The sequence below is a fragment of the Trichosurus vulpecula genome, chromosome 6 (assembly GCF_011100635.1).
Source record: "Trichosurus vulpecula isolate mTriVul1 chromosome 6, mTriVul1.pri, whole genome shotgun sequence".
NCBI classification, from domain to species: Eukaryota; Metazoa; Chordata; class Mammalia; order Diprotodontia; family Phalangeridae; genus Trichosurus; species Trichosurus vulpecula.
In genome coordinates, this window is record NC_050578.1 from 189,535,479 (window position 1) to 189,547,579 (window position 12,101).

Below are 12,101 nucleotides of genomic sequence, written 5' to 3' on the forward strand. Positions count from 1 at the left end.
ATCTCATGAAAAACATTCTTTCCGCTCTGTGCATCTGCTAAAATAGGTTTCCCCTTTACTGAATCTCTGCATAAAATAAAATAAATGAATGGAGATAGAGACAGATTCCTTCCTTTTAAGATTCTGATAAACAAGTCTCCTTTAGGGATTTATAGCCTGAAGGTAGGAAATGAGTGATTGTTAACATTATATTCATCCTTTAAGGCCCAGTGCAAATGCCACCTCTTCCATGGAGCTTTCCCAGATTCCTTCACCTTGAAATAATTCCCCTTCCTCTGATCATTCTACGTACTTTCTTTTCATGACTCTTATGGACCACACTCACTCTACTATTCATCTTCAACTTGCCTCTGCTAATACAGCATTTGACACTTGCAGGTTTGCTGGTGTGGGGCGATCAGCCAACAGAAGGAAGAAAATCCCTGAAAGCATATTTGGATCATTCATGCCTTGAGGGTCTCTGACAAAAGCATCTCATGTCAAATCAAGTCAGGAAACATTTTTTTTTTAAATTTTAAAAAATCATTTATTTATTTAATACTTTCAGTTTTCAGCATTAATTTTCACATGAGTTTGAACTACAAATTTTCTTCCCATTTCTACCCTGACCTCCCCCACTCCACGATGGCATATATTCTGATTTCCCCATTCCCCAGTCAGCCCTTCTGTCACCCCACTGCCCCACCCATCCCCTTTCCTCCTACTTTCTTGTAGGGCAAGATAAATTTCTGTGCACCGTTGTCTGTATATCTTATTTCCTAGTTGCATGCAAAAACTTTTTTTTGAACAACTTATTTTAAAACTTTGAGTTCCAAATTCTCTCCCCTCTTCCCTCCCCACCCACCCTCCGTAAGAAGGCAAGCAATTCAACATAGGACCCATGTGTATCATTATGCAAAACCCTTCCACAACACTCATGTTGTGAAAGACTAACTATATTTTGCTCCTTCTTATCCTATCCCCCTTTATCCAATTTTCTCCCTTGACCCTGTCCCTTTTCAAAAGTGTTTGCTTTTGATTACCTCCTCCCACATCTGCCCTTCTGTCTATCGTCCCCAATTGAGTGCATATGTTATTCCCTTCTCAGGTCAAGTCTGATGAGAGCAAGATTCCCTCATTCCCCCTCACCTGCCCCCCCCCATTGCCTCCCAACAGAACTGCTTTTTCTTGCCACTTTTATGTGAGATAATTTACCCCATTCTATTTCTCCCTTTCTCCCTCTCAATATATTCCTCTCTCATCCCTTAATTTGATTTTATTTTTTTAGATATCATCCCTTCATATTCCTCTCACCATGTGCCCTCTGTTTACATATATATATATATATATATATATATATATATATATATATATATATATATGTATGTATGTATGTATGCATGTATGTATGTATATTCCCTTCAGCTACCCTAATACTGAGGTGCCATGAATTATACACATCATCTTTCCATGTAGGAATGTAAACCAAACAGTTCAACTTTAGTAAGTCCCTTGTGATTTCTTTTTCTTTTTTACCTTTTCATGCTTCTCTTGATAATTGTGTTTGAAAGTCAAATTTTCTATTTGGCTCTGATCTTTTCACTGAGAAAGCTTGAAAGTCCTCTATTTTGTTGAAAATCCATATTTTGTCTTGGAGCATGATACTCAGTTTTGCTGGGTAGGTGATTCTAGGTTTTAATGCTAGCTCTATTGACCTCCGGAATATCGTATTCCAAGCCCTTCGATCCCTTAATGTAGAAGCTGCTAGATCTTGTGTTATTCTGATTGTGTTTCCACAATACTCAAATTGTTTCTTTCTGGCTGCTTGCAGTATTTTCTCCTTGATCTGGGAGCTCTGGAATTTGGCGACAATATTCCTAGGAGATTTCTTTTTGGGATCTATTTGAGGAGGCGATCGATGGATGCTTTCAATTTCTATTTTGCCCTGTGGCTCTAGAATATAAGGACAGTTCTCCTTGATCATTTCTTGAAAGATGATATCTAGGCTCTTTTTTGGATCATGGCTTTCAGGTAGTCCAATAAGTTTTAAATTATCTATCCTGGATCTATTTTCCAGGTCAGTGGTTTTTCCAATGAAATATTTCACATTGTCTTCCATTTTTTCATTCCTTTGGTTCTGTTTTATAGTATCTTGATTTCTCATCAAGTCACTAGCTTCTACTTGCTCCAATATAATTTTTAAGGTAGTATTTTCTTCAGTAGTCCGTTGGACCTCCTTTTCCATTTGGCTAATTCTGCCTTTCAGCGCATTCTTCTTTCTCCTCATTGGCTTTTTGGAGCTCTTTTGCCATTTGAGTTAGTCTATTTTTTAAGGTGTTGTTTTCTTCAGTGTATTTTTCAGTATTTTTGGGGTCTCCTTTAGCAAGTCATTGACTTGTTTTTCATGGTTTTCTCGCATCCTTCTCACTTCTCTTCCCAATTTTTCCTCTACTTCTCTAACTTGCTTTTCCAAATCCTTTTTGAGCTCTTCCATGGCCAGGGACCAGTTCATGTTTTTCTTGGAGGATTTTGGTGTAGGCTCTTGCACTTTGTTGACTTCTTTAGGCTGTATGTTTTGGTCTTCTTTGTCACCAAAGAAAGAATCAAAAGTCTGAGACTGAATCTGGGTGCGGTTTTGCTGCCTGGCCATATTCCCAACCAACTGACTTGACCCTTGAGTTTTTCAATGGGGTATGACTGCTTGTAGACTAGAGAGTTCTATGTTCCACGTTTGGGGGGGAGGTGCCAGCACTTCCACACCAGCACTACTCCTTCCCCAAGAACCCCCAACCCGGACTGGGCCTAAATCTTCAGCAGGCTGTGCACTCCTGCTCTGATCTGCCACTTAATTCCTCCCACCAGGTGGGCCTGGGGCTGGAAGCAACTGCAGCTGTAGCTTCCCCACCTCTGCTGCCCCTGGGGCCGGTAGCCGAACCTCGAACTCCTTCCACTCCTGCAGCTTTTCCCACTAACCTTCTCTGTTGTCTTTGGTGTTTGTGGGTTGAGAGGTCTGGTAACTGCTGCAGCTCACTGATCCAGGGTGCTAGGGCATGCTCTGCCGGCTCCTCGTCTGGTTGGTCTGCGCTGCCCATGCTGGGCTCTGCTCCGCTCTGTTCTCAGCTCCCAGCTCCCAGCTCCCAGCTCTGTGTGGGATAGACCTCACTCAGAGACCATCCAGGCTGTCCTGGGCTGGAGCCCTGCTTCCCTCTGCTGTTTTTGTGGGTTCTGCAGTTCTAGAATTGGTTCAGAGCCATTTTTATGGGTTTTTGGAGGGACTCGGCAGGGAGCTCATGCTAGTCTCTGGTTTCCTGCTGCCATCTTGGCTCTGCCCCCAACTCTCATTGAGCCTCGCTGGGTGCTGGGGGCTTCTCTTCCGGGGCAGGAAGCCCAGAAACCATGCCAGGAAGAAGAGAACTTCCAGGAAACATTTTTTAAGCAATGCTATGTACCAGGTACTATTCTATATGCTAGGAATACAGATACAAGAAAAAAAGAAAGACAGTCTCTGCCCTCAAGAGGAAAAAGAACACGTAACAGGCATGTGAAAAGTGAAAGGGAGGGTAGAGAGGGGATGGATAGAGAGGGAGGGGACAGAGAATTTCAGAACATCAGAAGAGATGGGAGAGGAGTGAAAGTGCGCATGTTTGGTCTGGCACTTCCTCAAAATGAATGTTCTGGGAGGAACTCACCAATGGGAAGAGTGGGCCTTGGTTCTCCCCTAAGAGTGGAGCAATCTTACACTTCCACTGAGAAGGCTACAGGGAAGAGACATTTTCCAGGATGAAGAGGCTTTTGGGAAATGGTGGAGAAGTTTGAAAAGTCAGGTGTGGAGCCAGAAGTGTGGTGGAAAAAGCACAAAATTAGGAGCTGAGAGTTATTGGTTGGAGTCTCCGCTCTACTACTTACTGTGTGATATTGAACAAATCACTTAACTTTGTAGAGGCTCGCTATCTAGAAATTTCTAGAAGCTTACTGTCTTCATTTGTAAAAAGGCAGATCTCAGTTGCATCACCTACAGGGTTGTTCTCATGGAGATGAAATAAAATTTTATCCGTGATTTCACCAATGTGGGAACTCTGTTGACTAACACAAATGGCAACCTGCTATACATTGGTCAAACAAAAACCAGTAGTCGTCCTTTTACTAGATTAGTCTCTCTTCACTTAATGAGGCTAATCTGGCCTCAGATGATTGACATACAGTTTGTCACTGGGCCCTTACTTGGAGATTTCCCAGGTTAGTAACTGCTGCCAGAGTTTATACTCTGCTGGCATTGACTTCAACTTATTTCATTCAATAAGCATTTATTAATGGTTTATCTACTATGTGCCAGACACAGAGGGGTATACATACAAAAATGAAACAGTCCCTGCCCTCGAGCAGCTCAGATTCTACTGGGGTGGGGAGAACACCATGTACTCATGGGTAAATACTAATATGTAAAACTAAATGCAAAAATGGTATGTGATAAAACTAGCTAATAGTAGTTAAAGTAGCTGTCATTATTATTTTTCAGAGGACATTAAAAGACCTAGCAGAAGGCAAAAATTGACTAAATTCCTTTTACTGGAATTAGAGATTTGAAATGAGATCTTTCAGGAGTTTTAAATATATCAATGAGCAGAAATGCTTAGAAATGTGTGTTATCACAATCTGGAAGTCAGGGCCATTAAGAGAGTGGGACTAAAAGAGCAACATCTGTAGCCAATAGGCCTAATGAGGGAACTTGTATCCTTTGAGCTCCGAGCTTACCATAGATATTATATAAAGTCCGGAAGAATCTGGGCCTCTGGCCCTTCTATCATAGCTGGGAAGTTGAATATGTTGGAAGGAAGGGGAGCAAGAGGCAGAGCCAGGTGAGAAATCTTTCTTTCTTGAAAGGGAAACACTTTCTGAATAAACATCAACTCCTTAATAGGCCTATTGGTTGTTCCAAAGTTTCTCTTACAGTTTTTATAACTTCCTTCTGTTCATTGCTGTAATCTCTATTTTTCTGGTCAACTTGTCATAGCTTGAAGTGGTGGTCTTGTAAAGCATTTGTTAAGGTGTGAGTCTTTTCAGTGACATCTTCAATAGGGTCTAGGAGGCTGGAATGCTGTTTCCTATTCAATAGGCCTCAAAGGTAATATTCTAATTAAATGGATAATTCTGTCATTGAATTTTCAAATTCTATGAAAGGAGGAGATCTGGAGGCCTTCAGTGCCAAATCATCTCTAACTCAGCTCTGTTGTTGCATAAAGATGCTACTAGTCAGACAGGAACCTGTTTTTGGTACCTGTGTTTATGTTCCTCTGTGTTGGGTGTAACTCTGGGCACTGTCTTGTAGTATATTTCATTGTGCTACAAGCTGATTGAGGTCTTGGACACAGTACACCATGACGTTGGGCAATGGTGACACTGTTTCAAGTAATCAACTCCTTTCAAGACTTATTCTCTCAGAAATGCCTTTTTCAGATCTGGGCTGAGGAACCCTAGCCATCCCCACAAATAGGGTCATAGAGGAACATTTTATAGAGTCTTAAAGAATCTAGTGAATTTTTGTTTAAAAACTAAAACTTGTCTTCTTAAAATGTATTAAATAAAAAAGCTTAGTTTAATCTACTTTATATTTTGTATTATTGAACAATCTTGAAATTAGGAATAAAATAAACTTAAACATATATTGAGCACATTCACATGGTGTGATTTTCATAAAAGCTTCTTTGATATTCCATCATAATTGGCACTTTTGAATTGTGTTGCTGGAGAAGACTTTTGAGAGTCTCTTTGACAGTGAGGAGATTGAATCAGTTAATACTTAAAGAAATTAATAGGCTATTCCCTGGAAGGTTAAGTACTGAAGCTGAGGTTTAAATGCTTGGCCACATAATGAGAAGACAAGACTCATTAGAAAAGACCTTGATTTGGGAAAAGATTGAAGGCAAAAGAAAAAGGGGAAGGCAGAGGGTGAGATGGACAAATAATATCGTGGAAACGATGAACATGAACTTGGACAGACTTAAAGAAAGTGAAGGATAGAAGGACCTGGAGTACCATGGTCCATGGGATCATGAAAAGTTGGACATCACTGAACAACAACAATAGATGTACTTATAAGGTCAACCCTAACAATGCAAAAGTACAACTGGAAAATCAGTGAAATCAGGTGATTATAATTTTTGAGATAGTGTCAAAGAACATAACCTTTGTCAAAAAGTATGATAATCACTGCAATTGAGAAACAGTAACAATTTCTAAGTGATTTAATTTATGGGCCAGAATTTAAGAGGTAAATATTTGCCCAATAATGGAGCATTGCTCAAAGGTTTTAGGCCTCCACTAGTCATTCCAAGTGATAACTTCCAGGTAAAATCCATGGAGAACAAGGGCATATATGATTCATTTTCTCATCTTTTAATTGAATTTTTTGCTATGGTAAGAGAAACACAAAATTATATAAATTGACTCATTAAACAATGTAGTGAATTGTAGAATATAACATTCCCAAAGAATGATCAGATGGCTAAGAGTATGGCCAGTAACTGGGAGACGTGAGAGAGGTAGAGAGTAGTGGTAGAGAGTAGCATAGAGAATGGTTGCAACCAGAGGATAGTAGAAAGAATCCAGAGCTTTTTAAAATAATATGTGTGTGTGTGTGTGTGTGTATACACACACACACATATATATATGTATATATACACATACATATACATGTGTGTGTGTATATAGACAAATATACATATATACACATATATGTATACCAGGTACATGCACACATATAAATATATATATGTATGTATGTATGAATGTCATGAGGAAAGACTGGAAGTTGGTGGGGGATGGGGAGGGAGGGAAAGCATATAAGCATATACAGAACACAGTGCTGTCTCATCCCAAGCATGTTATGATCATTGGTTTATTGATCAACTTGTGAAGGAGATTTTCTCAGAAGAGCCCTCATTTGTGGGACTCTCACTTGGGGATTTATAGTTATATAAATGGCTATATATGGTTATACATAAGTGGCTGCTTGTTTTGGGATGCCTGGTCTTATTATTTTCCTTTTATTAATAAAACTTTCTTCAACAATATTACAGAGTTTATGCTTGCGAGTGAAGAGGCAACCTCAATATCATTACACAACACCTCTCCAGGTTTCCTGTGTGAGGGCAAAATGCAATAGAAATAAAAAAGTCTCCAAAAACATAATGGGTCCTCACACATCTTTGAAATAGGTTACATATGGATTCACATCTTCAGTCTTCTCTAATAGGAAAAACAGTGTATTTCAGAGTCCAAAACACAAATTAAAGCCTGTTATACTTCTTACTAGCTGAGTGATATTGGACAAGTCACTTAACTGTTCAGAGCAGGGGTTCTTGACATGGGATCTATGAACTTGTTTTTTAAAAATGTTTGATTGACTATCTCAATATATTGGTTTCTTTGGTTTTTTTTTAGGTTTTTTATTTTATGCATTTAAAAACATTATTCTGACAAGAGGACATAGGCAACATGTTGCCAAAAGTGTTTGGGACATCCATAAATACAGATAACTTTTATCTTTTATCGTGAAGTTGTATAGCAAAGAGAGTCAGGAAACTCACAAATTTTTCTTCCTTTTATTTCGTTATTCCATGAAATAGACTTGGACTTAAGAGTAACAAACACAAAATTAGAAATGGTAAACATGGATGTACATCCCTATAGACTGTTTCCTGACTGAGGAAAAAAGAAACCAAAGAAAACAAAACACTTAGAAGGTTGAAGAGGTGGTGTCCTGAGTATACTTTAGTTTCCTAAGGATGAAATGTTGGTAGAAATGAACGTTTCTATTATTTTAATTTCAAAAGATGTTGATGGACTCCTGAAGAGAAGTCATGAAAAAGAAATAGTGGTGGCATAGTTGGACTGGGGCTCTGCTAGGGTTAGTAAGTTGTGGTGGGAGGAAGAATTGATGCCATAATTCTCTCTGATGTACTTGCACATAAAAGAGATAGAGTCCTGGCTGACCTTTCTAGCCTCTGAAAATGTTGGAGTGATTGTGAACTGATTTAACAATTCTTTCCATCTGCTCTTAATATGTTTAAATGTTGATTATTTTCATGGTCTCAGAGAGGAGACATTAGCCCTTCTCATTCTCTGGGGTAAGTAGAATTGCCCTGTAATACAAGGTTCAATTGCTATTCCCTATAACCAAGGAAGCTTTGGTGTAAAGCACCCTCAGAGTAAGGTTATTTTTACAAAGCTCTATTCTCCCAGTAAGTATTTCCTTTTCCAAGCATGGGACTCCCCATGGAATCAATAGTCCACTCGATACTGAGAGGTTATGTGCCAGCCAAACAAACTACCTATGAGTTGAAATGCTTTTTCTCTTTAATAAATATTTTGTCACTTCCTACATCCTAGATGGTGGGAATTTACTAGAACCAGCCCTTCACTGTGTACTCAAGTAAAGTCAATAGGAGTTTTGTATGTGGAACCAACTGCAGTGGTATAGGAAATATTTCTTTTTTTTCTTCTTCCCTAAACTTGGACTTTGCTTATGCATTTCTCTTTGCCTTTATCAAGAAGTCCAAGAAGTCCTTCAAATAAAAAAAAGACATTTTCTTGGAGATCCTTGAGCTCAGGAGATGATTAAAAATATTAATACCAAACTATTCCCACTGAGAAATAAGGAACTAGATTCTTATATTGTGTGACTTTTTTTTTTGAAATCTTGTATAACTTTCTGGCAATCTGCCTATTGTGTTGCCCATAATACCCATAATGAGAATCTGGCCCAGTAGGTGATTTTAACCCCATTTTTCTTCATTTCTTGGCAAGAAAAATACTTTCTAGTTATTGAACAATTCTGCTTCATTTCCAAATAAATTACATCCTTATGATCTGTGCCATCCCAGGAAGTCATATAGTCAATTTCATTCTAAGTGTCACTAATAAAGAGCCCCTTCTAGTGAGAGAATATATTAATGTGGGTTGAATCTTGACAAGATATCTACTTAAGAGTCAACTGAATGAGTCACCAAGACAATGGACTAGCTTGGGAGCTAAGGTGTATTTATCTGTGTGAATAATTAATGGCTAAGAAAAAAGTGGTGCATCTTCTTTGTGACAATGGAGAGCACATTTCCTAGTTGCTGCCTTGGTTGTCATTAAAAGAAATAAAAACTAAAATAACAACAAAGTTAGAATTTGACAATCTTTTTCTTATATACATATGGAGAAACTTCAGTTAAAAAACAGATTTGACTGGGGACTGGAAGGCAGAGCACAACTGTATAGCCTGCTCTTGTGAGATATCCATAGATGAATAGAGTTATCAGGAACCTCACAGTTTAACTTGCTTCCTGATATAGGAATTCCTTCTTCTACAATACTTCTGACAAGTGGTCACATAACCTCCACTCACATTTCTCATTGATGAGAAATATGTTACTTCATTGGGGAGCTCATTTCATTTTAAGTTATTAGAAAATCCTTTTTTCATATTGAGAGAATGCTCTTCCTCCCTCTAGCTTTTACCCATTGCTTCTAGTTGTTTTTTTTCCATCTATAGCCACACGGTCTATTCCTCATTCTACCTGAGAGCCCTTCAAAACCTCAGACAGTTGTCATTCATGTTTCCCTTAAATCTATGCTTCTAAATTAGCTAAACACCACTAGTTTAATAATTTTCTCACATGACGTGGTTTCAAGGCCCCACACAATCCTGCTTGCCTTCCCTTTGACACAATTTCGGGAATACTCCTGAAACTTACTGAGTGACCTTGGGAAAATCACTTGACCTCTTGAGACACAGTATCTTCACCTGTAAAATGTGATAGTTGGATTAGCTTATAGCTAGTATGTATACAGAACTTTAAGGTTTGCAAATTGCTTGATGAATATTATCTTTTTTGTCCTTATAACTCTGAGAGATAGGTGCTATTAATTTTCCCAGTTTACAGAATGACCTCTGAACTTCCTTCAACTCAATTTTCATGACCCTATGAAATTCCTTACAACAGTTAAAATGAGGAAACTCAAAAACTCCTATTTATATACGCAGTGAGACTTTACAAACAGCAATAGCATGATTTAATATATAGAATAGCTATTTAAAAGTGCTGCCTAGTTACACAGATACTCGCTGTTAAATTTTTTTCTGTGTCTAATCACAAAAGCTTAGGCATAGTACATATCTTATCTAGATATTTATTTAAACCTGTTGCCATAGTACCTCAGCTTTCTGAAATACCATTTTTAGCAATAAACAAGAGAAATGGACAGACTTCTGCAGGTAGCTGTGGTTTATGTGGAAGTCTGCAGATTGTCGTGCCCTCCCATGCACATGGCCAATGTGTGCCAGTAAACCCTGGGATAGGGAAAGGACTAGGGCAGAGGAGGTGTGATAGGAGAAGGGAGCAGGCATATTCAGAAAAGCCAGGTAAGGTCAGGTAGGAGAATGGCTGTAGAGCATTTCCTAATTGAAGAATTCAGATCCAGTGATGTGTGTAAGAAATTGGTCCCCAAACAAGAAGTGCCAGGTAGCTAATGCTTGTCCATTAGCAGGGAGCTAAACACTTAGGTGTTCATTATTAGTTTGCATGCTTCAACCCCAGCTACCATGGATCAACCCTTGACTACCATTTCTCCTCAGACCCTGATGAAAACAGGCCAGGACTTTGAGCCCAAGTTGGAAATAGTAGTATCCACCCCCAAACTACCAGACCTGCTTCCAGTCCAGACCTCAGCCAGTACTGGGGGAAGAAATCTTTGTGGAGAGAGGACCTATTTTCCTTATCACCATCAGACAGGAGCCAGACAGGTGACATTGCCTCTAGATCGCTGGTCCTGCTTTTAGTTTAGCTCTCATAGCCATCATCTTTGGAAAAGTGGGGAAGCAGCCATCCCTATCAACTGCCAACCAACCTTGATACACAGGGCAGGCAAGCTACCTTAGCTGAAGCAGCTCATGATGAGGTAGAGAAGGGAGGCAGGATACACCACTCAAATCAAACAACTACTGTCCCATTGACCACCATCTCCTCTCAAGTCCTGAGGGAGGCAGACCAGGCTTTGAACCCAAGAACCTTGGGAAGAGCAATGCTTCCAGCCTAGTGTACTTAGTCATCATCCTAGGAAGCAACCCATGTTACTCCAGCCACGGCTACTGAATTGCCAGGAAAAAAAAAAAGTTCTTCCCACCCATGCCTTTGGCCCTGTGATACGGTTCTGTATCAGAGACTAACACCATTTTTTACCAGGGTTAATGACATTACAGAGGCATTCACATGTTTGTTATTGCATGATAAAGACCATGAGAATTTTCCACCTGACTTGCAGCTGAATCCTTCTAAATGTGTTGTTTTCCCCCGTTAGAATGTGAGCTCCTTGAGATAACGGGGGCTATCTTTCTTTTCTATTTGTATCCCTAATGCTTTGTATATACTAAATGCTTAATAAATGCTTTATTCATGGTCCTGGGTAGTAGCTGCTCCAATGCATTCTGTTAGCCACTCCTCACAAACATAGAGTATACACCCCTAGTGCCAATAGTGAGGCACATCTCATTCTCCCCCACAGTTCAGGTTTTATATTTAGGACATTAGGTTGTGTGAGTAAGAAACCCAGTTTTTATCTTGGCATTATGGTCCCTTTTAATGACTCAGTGTGGATACCTTATGATAGGAGTGGAGGTTGGGAGCATTGAGTAGTTGAAGCTCTTTAATAGTGGATGCATGTTGTGAAATGAGCATGTGGTAGGTTCACTTTGAGGCTATCTGTCCAGACCCAAGGGTCAGCCAGTACAATTGAGATTTGAGCAGAAATCCTCTTAGAGCAGGGTTGTCCAAAATGCCACCCACAGTGCAAATTATATGGCCCATCTATAAGCATAGAAATTTACATAAATGCTTTAGTAAAAGAAGCCGAGCTATTGCAGAGCTCTCACTAAAATGGCAAATCAAAATATATTGTCTATTGTTTCAATAAAAACCCAAGTTTGGACAGCCCTGCTCTTAGAGTATTCATGAAAAGTTCTTTGCCTGAAGACCTCCAATGATGGAGAACTAATTTCTGCCTGGGGCAGATGAGTTCATTTTAGAGCAAGTTTAATTAATTTTGTATTTTTATTTTCAGTTTTAAATTTTCTCCTTTCT